Raw genomic sequence first — 7,490 nt, 5'->3', positions numbered from 1 at the left:
ATGTAACAAGTAGCACAACATTGGCATACTGCTGGCTATGCGGCTACCTTTGGACTCGCTATACCAAAGCTCAAAATCAAAGACTGTAAGATCTAGTTTCCTCTTTCAAGATATACATACCTGCACTGTGCATTTAAAACCTACCTACATAACATGTTTTAGTACTGAATGTGTACTAATCCTGCTTCTGACCTGAAGTATTCACACACACAGTGATTCTAACCATCTCATGAAAAACTGCACATTTAACTGGTCATTCACCCATTTTTGCTCATCCCTACCTTTAATTATTCATTCTTGTTATTAATACAGTTGTCAAAATTCACATTAAAAACTCTTACCTTCTCCATTTTAAGCACTCATTTACCACCATCCACTCCAAAAAGCTCACAGTATCTTCCATGTGGCATAGTCTGAAAATGTAATAAGCATAACCTTTATTCCATCACCCACATTTTATAAAAAATTACAGGATTCCTAAGACTAGCAACCTGTGCACAAGGACTCTTAATGCATCCTTCAGATTTAATGTGTCTCTAGAGGTTGTATTTCAACCAGCTAGGAACAAACTTCATGATATTTTCATCTACACGGGCTTAATTCATTACTCTAAACATAAGGAGCTATCCTAGGATAGGTGATATATTCACACAAGGCTGATATCATAATAAAGGACTTAATGGAGGCCCCATATTCCCCTGGGCCAGCAGCTCGAGACCTGGTGAGAATCCAGGAGATGAGACAACAGTATCTTAAATGGCACTTTGTGTTTAGGCAACTGAATTGTTCTTTATCTATTTCCCTGCCTTATAAATATGTCACGTAATGTGTCAGTGCTTGCTTCTGTGTAAGCCTGTATTCATGTGAAGGATGCTTCCATATGGAGGAAGACTATATTGCAGCTATACTCTTCTAAAAGAGTATGCCTCCCATCTATATTTGCTTTTGACAGTTAATGAGTCAAAGGAGAATTGTTCAAAGCTGTTTGACGTATGCTAAAAAAAAGTCTTAAAAAGAACTGAGCACACACAGATCTCCTCCCTGCCTGCACACCTTCCACTTGTTAGGGGAAAATGCTGAAATGGTTGACGTATTCAGTAACAAAAAGTGCAACCTATTTTCAGTGTCAGCCAGCCAGCAACCAGAACTACTCCTGCGGACGTATACTGTGCAATGTAGGCAGTAATTATTTCCTTCAGAAAGATCTAAGGAATACAAGTGCAATCCTGCTTTTCATGCTCCTTAAAAACCCCTGGTTGTGCTCTCCTACTGGGATCTATCTTATCTCCCTTTCTCTTCAACACCCGCTTGGAGGACGAAATTCGCTGCCAAGAACATACAGCTGATTCCCTGTTTTGCTCTCCACCGATGTAGTCATTACTGTCTGTAAAATGTCACAATGCTTGGCAGAAATAAGTTCCTGTGCAAAGAACAGCAAACTTATCCTAACTCTAGAGAAGGTCTAACAATGATCCAGAGAGGAAAGTGTTTCAAAGAACCAGCTGGGGCATAACCTGTTTCTTTCATCAGGAACATCAGTCCCCTATTCATCAAAATGGTGTGAAGCTGCCAGATTCTGTTCCATGGCTGATTAAACATTGACAATCATCACTTGTGGAGGAAACACACATAAAACGCCATTTCCCATTAAGTGCACATATTTAAGAATAGTATTTCTAGCCAAAGCTGACTGCCTGTTGACAAAATTACAAAGTATGTCTGGATTTTACAAAATTAAGCACATAATCTACTGAAGTGTAGAGGTGGAGTGCTGTGACAGATAAGTAATGGCAGCAAAGGTGTTCAAAGGAACCTGAACCTGCATCAATGCTTGATCCCGTATTTCAAAGAAGTTAACAGAAAATAGCTCATTGCCTTTGCAGGGCAAATAAAGGGTCCCCTTCTGGACCCAGAGGAAAAAGCAGGTGATTTGACTTTTTTCTGTAATACAGAAGATGGTTGTAACTAAGTGAGGCATGGGAGCAGTGGGGCTGCAAGGAGCAGATTCCAACGGTGATGCACCAAAGTATAGCTCCACGGACCTGTCTCCTTGTTGGCAGTGATGTGATAGATCAGCACGGGAACTTTCTTGAATGACCATCAAGTGTCATTTATACTGGCTTAAACTATTTTTTACTACTATTAAAGTTAGAATCTCTCTACTCAGAAGTCACTCTTTCTCTGGGGTTTTGCTAAATTGCTGTCTGTGGAAGTTCCTTCTCCAATTGCCTGGGAGAAGGACTGCTACTGCTTGGTTGGCTGTTCTTATGGTAGCCAACATCAATGTCACCCGTTTTCTTTCACTCTCATCATCACATTACTGCTTCCTAATCTATGACCTTTTCCAAAGCTTTAGCAGCAATACAACATGACACAGTGTCATCAAAGAAACAAACAAACCATGGTAGTACAAACTGAAGGACTCCAATACATCCAAAGAATAAATATTTTCTTAGGAAAGCATCAATGTTTAAACAGAGGGAGTGTTTCAGTGACTGAGACACCATGCAAATCAGCTTTGCAAGCTCTGTCTCAGATGCAAATTGACATTAAATATCTGGTGGCAAAGAGCAAGAAAGATGACAAGCTCTCTTACGCAGTAAGTTGAGCTAACAGCAATTACATGCCTGAGACACATTAACAAGGTAACTTTGGCTGTGCTCAGCCAGCATCTTGCTGACCACCCTTTCTTGCTGAACATCTGTAGGCAAAGCAGCAGGTCTGTTATTTTTACTGAGACACTTGGAGTTTAGTAGTTAGCTACTCAATTAGTTTTACACTACTCTTTTGAGGGCATGAAATTTATAAATATCTTTAAACACCTTTTCCTATTGCAACAGTCATTTTACTTCCAAAAGTTGACTGAGCAAGAAAAAAAATGACAGTTTGCAAAGGCACTTATCTGTACCATAAAGACACATCTTCACATAAGGACTCCTAGGAGACACTAATTTGCACCACTGTGCAGCACTTTCCTGGTTTGTTGTTTTGGCCATTACAGGTACAGAGATTGCAAGAAGCCTTTGAAAAGGAAAGATTGTGACATCTCTCTGTATTTATCAGGAGGTATCAGGACAATTCAGGACCTTCTAACTTAACAGAAGAGGAGAGTTGGCAAAAACTGCCCTTCTTTTCCCATCTACTGCAAGACCTAGGCCGCCACAGGCATTTTTAGAAAAGAAAGCAACGTTTCAGAGGGAAAAAAAAAAACCCACAAAGGTGCAACATCGCTTAAATACACAGCTTCTTAAATAATAATTTGCATTTCAAATTGCCAAGAAATTACTTGAAATAATCTACATTCTTTCATCTAATCAGGGCAGTTATCAAAATAACACCACTTACTTCAGTTAACACCAATATACTTCAGTTACTTCACCTAGCAGTTACACAGAAAGAAGATCCTAGAGAGAAGTAAATGCAGGTTATCTTTTCAAGGGAAAACTACAGGAATACCCTGGAAGAATGATGCAAGAATCAACTGCCTACAATGTCTAATGAAATGCAACGCAGCCGCCGGCTCACTTTCCCCAGCGCTGGAGAAGCAGCCCCAGGACTCACTGAACCCAGGGATACGCAGCTGCTGCTGGAGTTGCCTCTCTCCAGCTTTTTCACTTTCCCCACCTGCTGGCCATGCTGGAAAGCAGCATAGCACCAACATATTCCATAATATGAAAATATCTGACTCAAGTGATTCTGCCTTCACACTGAGGTACTTCCACAGGCCATTAATGAAGTTTCTCTGTATTTTTTTTACTGTTAAAAGGGAGACCTGCATCTATGATGAGACACCCCAGTAAAACAACAATGAAAGAAAGGGCAAAAATACCTGATCATTAAAGCTTTTCAAAAAACAGAAGACTTCTCTCACTTGAAAGCATTTTCTATCTGCTTAGATTCCAAATACAAGAAAGAATATGGCTGCTGGGCTAAACTCAATGCAAAGGGTCAATATTTATGTTCACAGCGTTATCAGATCATTGCTAACAGGTGATGTGTTCACTATGGGATTTAAAGTCTCTGAAACAATCTGAGAAAACAAACATTAAATAAAACAGAAGAAAAAAAAAAAAAAAAAGACCAAAATTATTACGTCTACACTGTTCCATAGCATAACAGAGATAAGGATAGCAATGCCTGTACCAGATGGATTCCCTCATGATGTACCAAGGGCCAGTGAAGATACCATGGTGCTGCAGAGTAAAAGCATTACCCCTGGGAAGGCCACACATTCAAAGAAAACAAAAAAAGTATGATGTACTGACAAAAGACAGGCAACTTGAAAACTCTCCACTCTCTCAATATTTTTCACCTGAGAAAAGGGCAAATGCTTTTTCCCTTCCTCTCTCAGTTCCGTGTTTATTCACTGGATTAAAAACTACTAACACGAAGCCTACAATCCAAAGCAAAAAGACTCTCATTTCACAGCTGTTGCATCTCTGTGTACACCCCACTCATAATATCAATTAGCAGCGAGGACAGTTTCCTTATTGCTACTACAGTGAAGCAATCACAAGAAGTACTCAAAATTCAGGGCAGGCTTTCTGGGAGAAGATTGTTTTGATTTTGTATACAGTGTCTGGCTAGCTGTCAGACAACAAGACTGACTGTCAGCTTGAGTGACGGTGTTTTCAAACCATGGCAGGTGCGCTCAGCTTCAGCAGCCAACACATGCCCCTGGAGCATGCACAGCACCACATACCTGGGAAGGGCTGGATACACAGCTTCGTGCGAAGCACAGGGTGGCTCTCTGAGAAACTAATGCAGATGGATCCACTGATCCCTGAACAAGAATTTGCCATGATGCTCCTGCCACAAAGGAATCTGAAGCTACACTCGCCCATTTAGAGCTGCTGAAACCTGTTATAATAAAATTGTAGAGGGCAGAGAGAAGCTGGGTTGCAATTGCTAAGCAGATTTCATCTGGCAGTATTGTAGTAGCACCCAGTTAGAAGTCGCTTAAAGCAGCGTTTATAAGAAGATGGCAAATGAGCACTAAAGCAGTTTTGTATTTCTACCTGATAAATATGAACGTTAAGTTATAACACAAACAAAACGCATAAACTCAGCAGGTCCAAATAACAACGTTCACTAAAAACTACTCACAACACACAAAGCCCAGTCACGAAACCATTGCCACATATATACAGTGCTGCTGCAACGGGCTTCCACAAGAGGAAATGCACCAACACCCTGGAGGAAAATCTTAAGATGCCACTCACAGGTCTACCACAACGCCAACAGCAGAAAGAGGTGACTGAGAAAGGTATTCCTTGTAGTAACATGTCGGCATTATGCTCTGGATGAATTCCCAATTAATTGCAATTTTTGTATGAAAATACTCTTCTAATTATATAAACAGAAGTTACCTACAATAACAAAACATAACATCTGACTTCAGTTGATTAGACATGTTTAGATGCTTTAGTGGACACCTGTCTCAATATTTGCTTTAGCTGTCATCTGGTAGAACTGTTACAGATTTTATATTTCATCTCTGTTGATTCTGAAATATTTGCCACTATGATGCCCTAAGCAAAGCTATTGATTGCTCACTCTTGCCTACTTTATATAGCTAAAGCTAAAATCCAGCTCATAAAAACATGCTAAGATCACCGAAGACAAAGAGTTAATTATCATTTAAAACTTTCAATCTCAACAAACAAGCCCCAAAACCCATAAGAAGCAGCCTAATTTTATTACAAAGCATGCTTAGAGACCTATTTTGCTGCAGACAAGCTGTAAGACTTCCTCTAGGAATTGCTCTAAATCTGGGCTAATAATTTAGAACAAGAAGTAGTGACAGCAATATCATAAACAGACAATCCAAATGATAAGTACACAGAAAATTTTCCTGGTTTACAATGTGCCAGAAAAGAGGCTGTTCTGAAGCTATATACAGATATTCCGTAAGTAAAAATATTGCCTTGTGATTTTTTTTTTCAGTTTTAGGGATCTGATGAAAAGCTAAAATTCAGTCCTTTACTGAGGTTTAAGGGGGAATATAAACACAGATATTTTTTTTGTTTTTATTTAATTTAGAATATTTCTGTAGACAATGAAACTGTAGCTCATCTCTAGTCAGAAATACAAAATCTGTAGATCCCAGCATTTCTGATTGCAAGCTGACATCTAACTTCTCTTTATATTCTCACTCTTGTGAGATATCTACAACAGCAAGTATCTTCCTTCTATAAAATAGGCTTCAAATAAAGCCAAATTAATTAATGGGTAGTGATGCTAATAAACTAAGGACTAAAATGACAGTGTCACCCAAATGATTGAGACCTCATGCTTGAATTCCTTGTGAAGCAAGAGCTTTTTTATCAAGAGCAAAACTGAATCTTACTCTGTATAGTAGTACTTCATCCATTGTCGAAGCTGAATATTGTATTAATGCCATTTTAAGACTGTGGATCACAGAGAAAGCAACAAGATACAGAATTTAGATAAAGTAGAGGAGCTATTTTATGCTTTCAGCAGTTACCTTCACATTTAAATGCAGAATTATATAAGGCTGGCATTTGGATGCAAAAATGTTCTCCTACCACTTCTCCAAACAACAGGGAAGTTTCTGTTATTACAGGAGATTTGTTGGCTGGCTTGCCACCTGCAGTGATGCCAAACAGGAAGGGGAACAGCCATCATGCATCTGTGACAGATCTGCATGCTGGTGAGTTCAGAAACAAAGTCTATACAAAGGAGGCAGTGTACTACAGTAATACAGTATGCCATGCTAGTTCTCACAGCATTGCACAAATAATAAAAAAGGTAGTTTTAAGGCTAATTTGCTAGTCTTATCATGTGTATATTGGTGACTTCCATGAGTCAAGCAGGTATTTCATTCCCCATTTATTGGAAAGAAGGCAGGGGGGAGGTGGGGGCAAAAATCCAAACCAAAATACAACCACCCTTCTTCCAGCTTCTTAACCCCAACTTCCTCCAAAGCCATCTGAGGGGCTCCACAGGCAAACTGTAACTCAGGAAACCACCTACTTCAAGTCAAACACATCCTACCCCAAGGTGAATCATTAGGGAAGACACCAATGACTGGAAAAGAAGTGGAAGTCTGTTTTTGCTCTTTGCGCCATCTGGAAACAATCTCCATCTGGATATAGCATGAACTTAATTTTACATGGGCCTCCTCCTCCTTAAACATATCAGCATGTTTACCACAGTAAATAAGCATCTTCGGGAATTCTTCTTACTCTGCATGTAGCCAAAGGTTAACTAAGGCAACATCATCACTTGATTACATACAAGTTTATACAATTCCATGGCTTATCGCAATTCTTGTCCCCTCAATAAGCTAAATTGTTCCGAGATGCATGCAACAGTAACTATACTATCAACTGCATTCCCTTACTATGCTGCCTGGCTTCATAGGAGTTGCAGTTTACCTGGCTTATACTATTCTTTCCCTTAGTCCAATAACCTTAACTGAACTACATCCAACTTGCCCCTTAGAATGTGATTCACCTCTGAGAACA

This window comes from Pelecanus crispus, chromosome 4 (assembly GCF_030463565.1).
Source record: "Pelecanus crispus isolate bPelCri1 chromosome 4, bPelCri1.pri, whole genome shotgun sequence".
In the NCBI taxonomy this organism is placed as follows: Eukaryota; Metazoa; Chordata; class Aves; order Pelecaniformes; family Pelecanidae; genus Pelecanus; species Pelecanus crispus.
This window is presented reverse-complemented; position numbering follows the sequence as displayed.